Here is a 14714-nt window from a genome sequence, read left to right as displayed (position 1 = left end):
ATATGTAAATTCACAATCAGTTTCACACATGCTAGAGTCTTGGTAAAAATGAAAAATCCCTCTATACATTATGTCTCTAGACAGTTCACAGATAACATATTATACAGTTATCTTTGTAAAACTTGTAATGTTAGTAAGTTTGAGAAACATTGATATAAATATAAAAAGTTTAATGTTTATATTATTAATAGTTTAGTGTATCACCATGAACTGATACCACGGATTATTGATTTTTTTTGTGTTTAAAAGCAGGATAAGCAAATTGTATGTACTTTTTACTTTTAGTAATTTTTCAACTGAATTATTATGAATCTTAGTTTTTAAATTATATTTTTAGTTATCTCATGAAAGCTAGGACTGTATCCGAAACCTATGGATTTTAAAATAATTTTGTAAAAAAAATCACGTTTTTGATTGATGTTATTAGACAAAAAATCAAACTTTATGTTATATATTTGAAATATATAAAATAATATTCGAGCAAAGTAAAAGCATTAAGTCGTCAATTTTATTATTATTTATTGTCAACATAAGATGATGTGCAACAGCTAATATAATCTAAGCAAACGTTAAAATTCAATATTCTAAACTACCTCCCTGAAATGAGGCCATACAACAGAACATAAGAAGGGTATTATCACAAAATGCGCGCGCAACAAATCGACCAAAATTTCTGTTATAGACATTGCAAAGTTCCCGACCTAATATCTCTCTGTCAAAGCAATATAATAACCGAAAATTGGTAACTAGCTGTAAGTGGAATTCTGTCTTAAGGCAATTAAGGCATCGTGCCTTAAGGCAAATTGCTGGAACTTCCCGTACCAAAAATTATTATTTTTTTAAAAATGATTAACATTTTTGAAAAAAATTTACTTCGAAAAAATAAGATTTTTGACAAAAAATTACTTTTTTTTAAAAAAAATTTTTTTTTTAATTTTTTTTTTAATTTTTTTTTTTTTTGAAAAAAAAAATGTTTTCTTTATTTTGACATATTTGAAAGATCTAAACTTTTTTTCAAAGCAACCGTACTGCTTTAACTGCATAAAGACGAAATATCAAACCGCGTAAGCGCCGCGTCGACGTCTAACGCGTAACATTGGTACGGAACCCAAGGAATGTAAACCAAAATTATACTTATTGTTAAAATCTCTATAAAATAACTGATAATTGATGTGCAATATGTCTAATGATCATTTTTGACCGCCAATGGCTTTACTTTTTTCATTTGATCTCCGAACCGCTAGACCTGCCTTCACGAAAATTTGATCGGTTCTCACCTTGTCAGTACAAGTAAAATGTTTTTTGAATTATTAAAATCGGACGCTCCGTTCTCTTAAAAACGGAGTTACCTTTTCGGCACTTTTTGCCCCGTATCTTCGGAACGGCTAGACCTGACTTCGCCAAAAACTAATCAGCACGTCTCCTTATCAATACGAATCGAATGTTTTTGAATTATCAAATCGGTTGATCGGTGTCCCGAAATCGTCGACGAAAATTTGTATCCGCACATACATACACACACGCACACACACACACGCACACACACACCGCACACACACACACACACACTACATCCATTTTTTCTAAGGTATGCCAAAATATTCAGAAACCTTTGAAACGTCGAGAAATGCAAAAATTTTCATTTTCGATTTTTTTGCGATTACTATAACTTGCCCTACGGGAAGTTAAAAATGCATTTCCATAATAAATCTTGCATACCTGAATTTACATTTTATGGTATAGTTTTGATTTAAATTAGAATGAGAACGATTGAAATTTTTAAATTATTTGTTGTATATAGTAAATTGAAACCAATTATAAAATATTCGTCTCAAAAAATTTAAAATCAGGAATTATGAATACACTTAATTTGAGCTGATGTTGGGTACAAACTTTACTTTGTAGCTCAGACATAACAAACAAAATTAACGCAAGGGTTGGTAGTAATAAACTGTCTACGTATTTTTCGTGTTGTGTGCGATCAGACGTTTTACATATAAAATGTATCGTCAATGAGACATCAGAAAGTTGCAGCCACCATAAACTTGTTATTTGACATTCGTGCGTTTTGTAGGTTAGGTTTTACGTGTAAATGCCTGATCGCAAAGCAACTACATAGCTTTTTAACAGTTCGTTACTACCAACCAATACGAAGATAGACCAGTAACATAGCATTACCATAAAATTTCTATTTTATCCTAGAATTGGCTTTCGACGTGTGTTACATTAATAAACGAATTACTGTATTTCACATATTAGATTATATTTAGATATAAAATATCTAAATTATATTCTCATGTAATTCCTATAGGAGAACATGCTCGTTAAATAAGGTAAGAGTGTTAAGTTTCGCGGGCAAACGTTGTTGTTGTGTCGAATATATGTTGGCAGCTTTAAGCACAGAACATACTTAGTTTGTGTTTAGTGACATCACTAAAGAGAAACTACGACTGTCCCTTATGATCGAAATTCGATGACACACACCCCCTGACCCCAATAACGTATCATATATACATAAACACATACATAGATCTATTCATATATATGTATTTATGTTTATGTTCATATATATGTATTTATTATGCTAATTTTAGCATATTTATAAAATAAATTGAACATGATAAAAATCATTGAAGTTAGTTCCTGATTAGGATCAACAGTTTATCTATTAATAATCAATACACCCGAAACCTATGAAGTTATCATGTAAGTAAATATATGAGCCAAGTTCGGTTAACTAAAACAGTAACTTTTGAAGTATCATCGAAATTGCTTATGGTACTGGAAGTTTGTTGCCTTGATATACCTTTAACACATTCACTGCTAACCTTTTGTTGCTTATACTTCCCTTCCTGCCATTTTTTTATTCGTGAAATGAAACCATTTATTCTGGACAATGGTTCAAAATAATGACAGTACAAAATTTTAATTTAAACACTTTACATTTACAAAAACACTAAACTGCAAGGAAGGCGAACGCACCTGTTGCGTTCGGCGTCTGATTATTGACAACGGTATCATGCAAATGCCCACACACCAGTGAATGTGACTTGCACAAGACAATATTGTTTAGTACATATCGAGTTCAAATAACAGTCAGCCAACTAGTACAGTGGCTAAATATATTCGACATTTTGAAGTAACAACTGATTATGATTATGTAAAGCGATAGCAAACAACTTATCTGATTTATATATCCATTCTGGAGCTGTATTCATATTTGTGGCAATTAGAATTAAATCGAGCACTTTCAAGTTACAAAGTTTTGCCTAGCTATTCGATACGATAGCAATCTTTATTATTTGTTATAATTGGCATAACGAGAAAACGGTACTAAAACTAAATTTGATTCGAACAATATGAATTCTATAGCAAGTTTTAGGAGAAACAACGACATATCGCCAAACACAGTATTATCACGTGAATTGTGGCATGTGTTTGTGTTTATTTGCACGTGAAGAGAACATTCAGAAGTATGAGATTTTCATTGTATCAGAAATTGATATTCTGCGCATTAAATTATAAGAGATAATACACCATGTGACATTTGCTACTCAAAACACTGTGTCAAGCTTATGTAACAAATCGTGAAATTAGTTTACAAATTTCATTTCTGGGAAAACAAACAGAAATGATGTTATATGATAAGATGTATAAGTAGAATTCGGAATTTCAGGAACTAAATACCTACAGAAGCATAATAAATATAAGAATTATCAAAATAAACAATAGCAATAAAATAACCCGTGAGATGTGACCAACGCAATGATTAATTTACAATTATCAGTGAAACAATTTTTTTCAGATAAAAGATATCTTTCATTGTTTTTATTTCAAAGCAAGATAAAAAAAACGTGCCATATATTTGAGTTGCAAAAACTTAAAACAAATTAATTTTTTTTAAACAAAATTACATTAAATCTAAAGTTATTTCAATACTATCAAAATGCTTACTCGTATGACTTGAACTTTTTTGATGAAAATGTAGTTAAAACGATCCATATAAAATTTACACATACATATTTATTTGTCAACCAAAGGTTCTTAAACTCTTAGAATTATGTAAATAATTCTGTAAAATCAAATAAAATACTATAAATTTATTGTGTGATTAAACATAAATTACCAAAATTTCAAAAAAAATAGTCTCAGTAAATGTACTAGTAATTCATAATACACTTCATATTAAAAACGTATGGTGTACGATGTTGAGAAGAAAATAGCATATGCGAGAAACTATAAATAACTATCAGTAGGTACACATATGCAAAACATCGAGTTCTAAATTAAAATTATAAATCATAGCACAACTTCTAGCCACAAGCACTGTTACAATAATTTTATAATTAGTAAGCTGATCATAAAAATTACCATAATAACTTATACGTAGCGAGAATGTTGAACATCCGAAGATATCATTTGTGTAACAAGAGTATAATTGTTATCACGTGCGACTACGCAAAGTTGCAGCGTGCGACTGATTCGATACAGTCCCTCTCGCTACGACCTACGGACTACGATCCGCAGACGTAGACGACGTACTCGAACAGGCGCTTTACGAATGGTGGCCGACGGGGCGAGTGGGCGTAACGGCCACAATGGACCGCGCTCGGGCAGACGAGCTTTTTGCCTACGTTTACGGTGGAGGATGGTGAGGATTTTCTAAGTATTTATAGCTTTTCAAGAATGGGGCGCATGGCATCGTGCCTTAAGGCAAATTGCAGGAACTTCCCGTACAAAAAAATATTATTTTTTTAAAAACAATTAACATTTTTGAAAAAATTTTACTTCGAAAAAATTAGATTTTTGAGAAACTATAAATTCGACAAAAAATTTCTTTTTTTTAAAAAAAAAATTTTTTTTGAAAAAAATGTTTTCTTTATTTTGACATATTTTGGAAATTTTGAACATTTTTTCAAAGCAATCGTACTGCTTTGACTGTATAGACACGAAACGTCAAAGCGCGTCACCGTCTAACGGATAAACATTGGAACCCATAGGAATGTGAACAAAATCTATACTTATTGTTAAAATCTCTATAAAATATCTGATAATTTGATGTGCATATGTCTAATGATCATTTTTGACCGCCAAATGGCATTTTTTTTTTACTTTTTTCATTAGATATCCGAAACCGCTAACACTGCCTTCATAAAAATGTGATCAATTCTTCATCTTGTTAATACAAGATGAAATGTTTTTTGAATTATTAAAATCGGACGCTCCGTTCTCGTAAAAACTGAGTTACCATTTTTGGCACTTTTTGCCCCGTATCTTCGGAACGGCTAGACCTGCCTTTGCCAAAAACTAATCAGCATGTCTCCTTATCAATACGAATCGAATGTTTTTTAAATTATTCAAATCGGTTGACCGGTGTTCCCGAAATCGTTGACGAAAATTTGTATCCGCACACACATACACACACGCACACACACATACACACACACACACACATACATCCATTTTTTCTAAGGTATGCCAAAATATTCAGAAACCTTTGAAACGTAAAGATATATAAAAATTTTCATTTTCGATTTTTTTGCGATTACTATAACTTGCCCTACGGGAAGTTAAAAAATGAATGATTCTAAATTTGTTAAGATTAAAAGGATAATATAATATTAAACATTTTATATTTTCAAAAATTTCCATTCTCCAGCATTATAATTTTCACAGTTTTGGTGGATTCAAAACTTAGTTTTCCGAAAAGATAGATGCTAAAATGGCAAGTGTAAGTGGTAAGGATATAAAAAATGCATGGATGGTAACAGAGTGAATAAAATTAAAAAGAAATCAAAAATTAAAATATAAAATAATGAAGTTAATTGTTTAAAGATATTACTTAAGTTTAGATGTTTTATATTGATCTATTGATCTATTATATATTTTAACAGGTTTTTGAGCAATTTTGCATCTATCAGCTTAAGTGTTTTCAAGAGTCCATTCTTGGTCGTCTAATATTTAATATTTTTATTAACGATATAACAAAAACCAAAAGTTGTCTACATCTATTGTTTGCAGATGATCAAGTTATATCTCAATGAACTCAATTATTTATTGACTGCTTAATATTGCAGTATCATCTTGACTCATTCCATTCTTAGTGTGTTTGTAACAAACTTAGTTTTACATATGAGCGCGTTCATATACATTTTCATTATAAAATCACTAACACCTGCATAAATAGATGCAATAAAATATCTGACTTAAGAATTTTATTTGACGTTACTTCGTTCTTTACAGACCACATAGATAATATTTGCAAAGAATTTAATTGAAATCACTGACTATGAACTATAAAATGTGCGGTCTAAGTTCGAATATGGATCAATTATTTGGTATCGTTATCCATAGCAATAACTCCGATGCGATAAAGAAGATACAACGTACATTTTTAAAGTATTTATAATTTAAAACGCACATAATTTATCCTGAGCGTGGCTTCGACCACAACACATTCAGCATATCATCTCTTTCCACACTACGTTTTATAGTTAGTATTTTGTTCCTGTATAAACTTAAAAATAATGCTATAGTCTGTTCTCAAATTCTGAACCAACACTCCTTCAACGTTCCTAAGTTATCTTCAGAAACACAAGTATTTTATAATTATCATTCCCAAGTCTAATTCTCTGTTTCATTCATTCGATTATCAACTTTTCGTTGTTGACCCGAACATAATCCTAAGAGTTTGAAGTAATTTACAGGTTTGCTTGATGTAGAAGATAATGTTCAAATGCTCAACGATTTTCTATTCTTATACAAAAGGAATGGAATCAATATTTTTGAAAAAAAAAAAAAGAATCAACTGCTCTGAAACATAAAACATTCAAACAAGCATATGGTACGTTCTAAGATAAGACATTTCCTATAAATACAAGATGACGATAATCCAAGTTTTCGATTTTCATCGGCACACAAAAGTTATAAATAAAACAATATCATTATTATCAAATTTACGATTCAGTATTGTTTATATACTTCACTCACGTAGACCATTTATCAAGTTGTGTTATTGATTTGATACCCATTTAGATATTAAAGATTTATTAATATAACATTTCCAATAAATGATATTGGTTGCAATTCCTGTTTAAAATGATTAATGTAATGTATGACCAATCTAAACTATTAGAAATTATCAACATTTTCTCGTCTGCTTAATGGCAATCACACACTTATTTTAAGTATTCATAACCCTCGAAATAAAATTGAGAAGATGGCATTTATTAACCCACATAATTCAGTTAGACTTGCCATTTCTCTAAAAATAAGTCACGAAGTTTGTAACCGCGTTTGAGCAAAAGATAACTATAGAGAAATCAATTTTAAATACATTCATTGTCCTATCTTATTAACAAAAAGTTCGTGAAAGGCATGACATGATTTGAATATTTGAAATTATATCGCAACAACAAAAATGTGTGCCTTGATGTACCATGTTACGAATCCTTCTATGATAATTTTGTGTTTATGATACGGGTTTGTTAAATTGTACGACATAAACGGCAAAAATAGAACACAAGAACTTCCGTGAGTATCACTCAAGGTTAACTAAATGTGCGGTTTTATCAAAATTTCAATTTAGAAAAAGAAGGCTTTGATAAATACATAAAATAAGATCTATAAATGACTGTACTTTAGAAAAAACAACGCTTCAGCAACATTATTATTGTTGTATGTACCATTTCTCTACATTCAACAATAAAAAAAAATCAGAGATTGAAGTATAATAAACGAATTAGGTCAAATTTTTAAACAGTTCTCAAAAACCCTGCACATACAGAATTATTCCATTAAAAATATCCTCCTATAAATTTTAATTATTCTCTGTTATTAAAAATATATAAACCTAGTTTATCATCCATATCGGGCGAAATATTTTATTCATGATAAATAAATATTAACGTATGCCAGAAAAGCACCTGTATGCGCACGACCTACAAAGTCAAAATGTGAAATACGAATTATGAAGTATAAAATATTTCGAGGATAAAAGTTCTCGTATTATGCGTAATTTTAATTAAAAAACACAGTTGCATGAGATATTCATAAGCATTAATTTTAATTAAGAGTTCGTATGTAATTGCATTATGCAGAAAGTTCACAAACAACAATTTTGTTCTGAAATTGCAGAAATGCAATGTCTATACGTCACTAAATACTCAAACTGTTGAAACTAATAAATGGAATATTAATAGTTAATACTGTTCACATACTTGTGTGCGCTGAAATTATATTTTATGACAAGATAAATATTTGTAAGTTCAACTCAAACCCTATGTTTTGAGTAATTTTATGTCAGCGTTTCTTAGTAATAAAATTAATTGCAAATATTGACTACTAAAGAAACCATTAAAAGTCAATTACTGATTCTAAAAAGAAACGAATACTTGTGGTTGATGAGGTTGAAGTTAAGTTACGCAAACAAAATTTAATTAAAATGTAAAAAAAAGTTTTTTTCACGCTGGAATCATTAAAATAATTAAAAACAAATTTTAAAAAATAAAAAAAATGTGTATTTTCATAATTGGTTTCATTGCAATTTGTCGCTAAGTTATACCTAAATTTTTTATTTTTTTTTTATTTTCAAAATTTTTTCCATGCTATTTTCATACGAAGTGGAGAATGATTGAATTGCGCACTATCTAAAAGTTAATATTAAGAGCTAGGAACTTTCAGAGAATTGCACAATCAAAAAAAAAAAATTTAATAATAATGTTTTTTTATAAATAATGTTTAAAAAATGTTATACATAATTTAATTAATAGTTTCATATAAATACACAGTGCAAAAACACAAAATTATATTTGCAATATAAATAGGTATTAATGTTTGGCGAAATCACTCTTCTCGCATAAAATTTATATTATTATACATACACAACATACATATAAAATGAAATCGATAAAATAATGTTCATTTTGCGCAACAGGTGTTCCATATTAAAGTTTACATATCCTACCTAAAATGTTTTAATAAAATCTAAAAATATTTTACAACAGGTCGCCAAAGGTTCGTCCCACGGTCGTCGAAAAAAGAGAAAAGAAAAAGAACAAATTACTTTATTCTCTCAAGGAGAAAGTAAGCCGCCGTGCCCGCAAAATGAAGGAAAGGGGTGCGTCTACCAATAATGCGTCCATTGCCCTTGGTCCTTGACACGTGTCCCGAATCGCAGTCGGATACGCAAAGAAATATCAAATATTCAGTGAAAAAAAAACTGAAGAGTGTAGAAAATTGGAATAATTATTAAAAATATATCATTTCGTAAAGTAAGCGGTATTAATTATGACTCATGGGCAGTATATTAAGAGAAATTTCAAATGTGAGACATATGCATTAAAATTATTTTCAATGCTATGTCGGCAAAACGATGAAGTTCACCGGATTGTTTTTTAAATAGACCTTTCAAACAGTGCATTAAGGGGGCTGTTCGTTTATTATTACTTTTTGTTTCGGTTTTGAGATTTTTTGATATTATGAAAGCTAAAAACCTTAGAATTTAAAAAAAATCATCTCAATATCTATTTTTTTGACGAAGTTATACATACATATATATATATATATATATATATATATATATTATATATATATATATATATATATATATATATATATATATATCTCTATACGTATGATCCTCTGAAAGCGTTTTTTTATCGCTCCGCGAGCTATTGTATGCCAGCTGCCTGTTTTTCATTATAATACCTCATGCACATGACCTTTTTAATGTGTCAGCATCTTTGAACACCATGGTGTATTTCGTACATTACATTAAATGGTGTATTTAGTACATTATATTAAAAACTTTAAATACGTTTTTCTCAAATTGACTTTTTTCAATGCGGTGCCACCGGATCGGATCGACTTGCATTTTTTTTAATTTGTTCACCACTGCAATATCTGGTCCCCCTACCTCAAACAACTTCATAACATTATGCAAAAAAAATTTGCGAAACTTTTCGTCCCAAAAAAGGCCCTTTTTAACACTTTTTTCCTTCTTGCTTTTTTTCTTTCATTTTGGTAGGGGGACTGGATTCAAACTTCTTCTTCAACGTTTCGTTTCGTTTATTTTTGTTTCAGGCGATGCGCAACGGATTTATCTGTGGCACCGCAAAAGAGATCGATTTTGCAATGCCCACTTTGGCGCCCCCTGGTTAACAAATGACGGCGACAAAAAAAAAGTACAAAATTTCTTAATATTCTATGATTTTGTAATTTTTGTTTAAAAAAACCGCATGTCTCTATGATAAATACATTTCGAGAAAAACAAAAACAAATACCTTGCATTTATTGTAACGAATAAAGAACAACCCCCTTAAATAAGTAGAATCGTTCAAATGCAAGATTTGAAAAGATTTTATATGACAACTCATACTTGCACTCCATTGACAATAATAATTTATTAACTATATTGCGAGTATAACAAAACCTTCATAAAATTTCACAGTACGAATGAGAAAGCGCAAAAAGAGCATGATCAATACCACACATAAGGGCAAGAAACTTGTCCTAACCGGTAAAGGTAAACAACCCGAATTCTGCAGGGGTTTTATTTAGTTTAGGGTTTGCGGAGATCACACGCCGTAATAAATTGTGCACAAATAAAACCTGAAAGCATGTTCATTAAAAATTCATACATAGATATATGTGTACTTATTTAAATGTAATAAAAAATCTTGGTAGAGCCAAATGCAAAAAATTGGTATTAGCGAACCAGTATTATTCTAACATAGTAGCTAGGATCTTACTAACTCTAAGATTGAGTGGCACGCACCTATTCTAGTTAGCCAAAAAACAATAAATCTATTGAAGTATCTTACAACAAATTTTTTAAAACCTTTCAAAGTATTGGAAAACATTTATTTTCACAACTTGTTGGCTGAAAATATTTAATCGCCTTAGTTTATATCACTTTGCAAGATTTTTATAAAGAAAGTCCTATACAAAGATATATTTAAAAATAATGATCATCAATAAACATAATACTTTGAAGACATTGTAGAACTACATTTGTACATCTGATAATAGAATATATATTGGTAAAACAAAATCAGTTGACAATAAATGACGCCCAAATATATGACAATAAATTTCCCAAAGTTAATATGGAGGACCCTTAGAACTACCACAACTTTATATTAACAGAATAGTAGAATCACTTATTGAAAATATAATTTAAAAAAAAAAAATTAAGGAAATTCTAGAGAATGTAATTCGCAGTAGTGCATTACAAATTTGATATATTGAAATAGATAAATATAGATGAGTCACAACAGGATTTATTAGACGTAATGCAATTTTGCCTTGAGGCTAGATGCATGATCTCGATATAATATATAAATAAGCAACTTGATCAATAAAAATCATAATTTAGTAACGGTTCAAATTATGATAGAAATTTGAAAATTTGTAAGCCTATATTAGTAGTTTAGGATACCGTTAAAACTATAAACTCAACCATATAAAGTTTTAAAGTTTTCAAACAAATAATCAAATAATTGTATACGGCCCAACCGATCTTTATTAAATCCTTATCACCGCGATTCCCATAAATTACCTTTCGAACAGTTTTCAAATTTTCAAAATCGTTTCATGAATTTTGGCAAAAACGTGAACGAAATATTTGACTGTTGGTCCTCGATTAACACATTTTAACTGAAAATAAAAGAGGTGAAGTGATGCCACCACAAAAAAGCATTTTCTGCTGCAAAAACAGATGTGAAATGCAAAATTCATATTAAATAGTTAAGAACAAAATCGCTTGATATTTTTAGTGTACTCAAGAATGAATGGCATCTGATTAACAAAATGTGCTCATCTTACATACATCTTTAAAATAAATAAAAAAATAGAATGAAGTTTGATCGAAATGTCTCGGTCAAGATCGCGTAAGGATGTACAATTCCGCCAGGTCAATTGACAATCTGACATTGCTGGCTCTATCAAGGTTGCATTTCAAGAGCGCACGGATTAGATTTGTTTCGTTTCTATGCTGGTGATAAAAACAGTCATTGCACTCCGCACTGATGTGATTGTGGGGTATGGGATCTTCTCTACCGAAAAAAAAGCCGAGACGATTACAGAAACCATTGAAATGTATCGAATAAACCTTGTTCTACAGTTAATTTTATTAAATTTTTAATTTATTATATTTGCATACACACACATAAACCCATGCATTGATAAAATATGATCGAAGACAAAAACGAGAACTAGCAAATAAACGTCCATTAAAAAATACAAAAATATTTTCTATGTATATTGAGTACAACGCACAATTTCAAATGACTTAGATTAACGTAATTACAAATTATGGTTATGCAGTAAATAAAATTCTAGTACGTTTTTTTTTTACATATGTCATGCGTGGCAAACATATGAAAATGTATGAGTATGCGCGGCAAAAACTCGAGCTTGATAAATTGGTTATATCCGATAAGATAACGTCAGTTGTATTCCCACAGGTGTATCATTTATTTAAGTGTAATTAATACCCCTTATTTTCACCTGGATCATTTTACCGGCGTGATTTTTCTTTGTATCGTCTTACTGGTTTGAAAGAATAAATTGATTCGTTGTCTCACTGCATGCGATTCTAAGCACGTGACACCCTTCTGTCTATGATTGAATGTCTGTGAGTATAGAAAGAAAACTAGTCATTTTCAAACAATTCGCTTATGAAAAAACTTGGATTTTGTGCCTTTTTGTATCATTTAGTCAAAACTACGAGGCCGTAAAAATAGACCAATGTTATGGTAAGGCTATGATTATGTAGCAGTTTTCATATAAAATGGTACTAAAAACTGTCAAAATCCTATGTTGTTGCACGTCAGGGATTTTAGATAGACAACCTAACCTAGAAAACGCACAGATGACAGCAAAAATCGATGTTATAATAGCTGCATCTTTGAGATATGGCTTGATAACATATAAGTGAAGTTGCATTTTATGTGTAAAACTTCTGATCGTAATACATGGCTATGTATGCATGGCATGGTAAAATAGCAAATACATGGCTTATTGACAGTATTTAGTAACATTTTGTATAAAAACTAGAACGTAACATAGCCTTGCCATAACATTGGTTTATTTTACAGCAAAATCAGCCCATATAAATAAAAAAAATTAAGAAAGACAAATTTTCAAGCATGTAAATGCAAGCGTTTGCGAGTAAATTATGTGTCTTCAAAATAAAAATAATTTAAAAAATATCAAATTAAATATTTTTTTAATTATTTAAAAGCTTTTCTCAAAATCTCTTTTTAATAGATTAGTTGAAGTTCTACAATTTTCATTTTTTTCTAAAGATTTTGTTGTAAACATGACAAAAATTCGGAAGTTTGACTCAAATCATAAATACACTAGTTTATTTTTTGTTATAAAAAAGTAGAAACGGTTCAGTGGGGATTGTCGTGCTTGCCGCAGGAAATCGCTTAATAAGTTCGTTCTCCAGAGATTGAACCACCGAAGGTTCAACAAACCTTCCTAGCAAGCAGGGGCGCCCAGATGAATGACCTCGCAGGTTATGGAGTTCGGGTATGAGGACTCCTCCGGAGATACCGAAACGTTTGCACAGACAGTGGTTCTTTTGTGGACATTAAATCTGTATCTTATGCCGTCCAAAGGTAATTATAAAATAGTAAAATATCTTATGTTTATGTATGTTTATCATATATTCGTGAACTCAAATATTATGACACATAAGAATATTTATAAACCACTTAACCTCTAATTAAATCCTATTCATCATGAAATCAAGATCAATTTTGCAGCAAAATATTTATTTAATTGGTGATGCTGAAACTCAAATTATTATCTTGATTCTGTAATGCATAAATATTATAGAACAACCACATGGATTTAATTAGAGGTTATGTGGTTTATAAATATTCTTATGTGTCACAATATTTGAGTTCACGAATACTGTACAGAGATGACGCAAGAATTTACCTAATGACGTATGTTAATAACAAATATAAGAAACTTTCAATTGGCGTGCGCTCTATCTAAATGTTGATATTAAGAGCTAGTACTATTAGAGATTCATTTTTTATTAATTTGGAAGCATTGGCGCCTATATATATATATATATATATATATATATATATATATATATATATATATATATGTGTGTGCGTGTGTATATATATACACCTAAGTCTGTTTTTACACGGTAGATTGGTTCCAGAAGAAGCTGTGTAAAAAAACCGTGTAAAAAAAGACATTGATCTTATACAAAAATGGGTGATTTGTCCCTAATCTCTAAAACCTATTAAAATTAGTGAAAAACAAGAATTTTTAGGGTATTCCCCTAAATTAGTGCTATTCACGTTTGCTTTGACCAGTGAAAATTGTTTGTACGCGCTAAAGAGGAATTCACTTAAATCTTTAAGCTAGTGTTCGCAAACTATCGATACTATCGATGGTTTCAGACTTTTTTCTTTCATAAATACTTTTTTGTGATATGAACATACTTCGCAAAAATTTAATTTGACAAAAAAATTTAAGTACATAAAATTTCAAATCGTGCTAAATGGAATAAAATTAAAAATATTCAATTTTCAAACCGTGTTATATCAAAACCGTGTACAAAAAGACCGTGTAAAAACAGACTTAGGTGTATATATATACAGTTTTTCCTTAAACAAATACACTTACACTCAACTATACACTCAAATTGCTGCATGTTTTTCTGTCTTTGATTTATCAGA

The 14714-nt window shown here is 30.0% G+C and overlaps 1 protein-coding gene across 1 annotated transcript in view; it reads right to left on the bottom strand.

Annotated features, from left to right (window-relative positions):
* Window positions 1-14714, bottom strand: part of LOC113374978 (protein tyrosine phosphatase type IVA 3-like) — a 137030-nt gene that overhangs the window by 76233 nt on the left and 46083 nt on the right. The gene's annotated exons all lie outside the window — the stretch shown is intronic.

The sequence above is a fragment of the Ctenocephalides felis genome, unplaced genomic scaffold, assembly GCF_003426905.1.
Source record: "Ctenocephalides felis isolate EL2017-DRISC unplaced genomic scaffold, ASM342690v1 CF-g0.4_SCAFFOLD_01886, whole genome shotgun sequence".
Classification (NCBI taxonomy): Eukaryota; Metazoa; Arthropoda; class Insecta; order Siphonaptera; family Pulicidae; genus Ctenocephalides; species Ctenocephalides felis.
The sequence above is the reverse complement of the archived record's forward strand: the minus strand, read 5'-3'. Positions and strand labels throughout refer to the sequence as shown.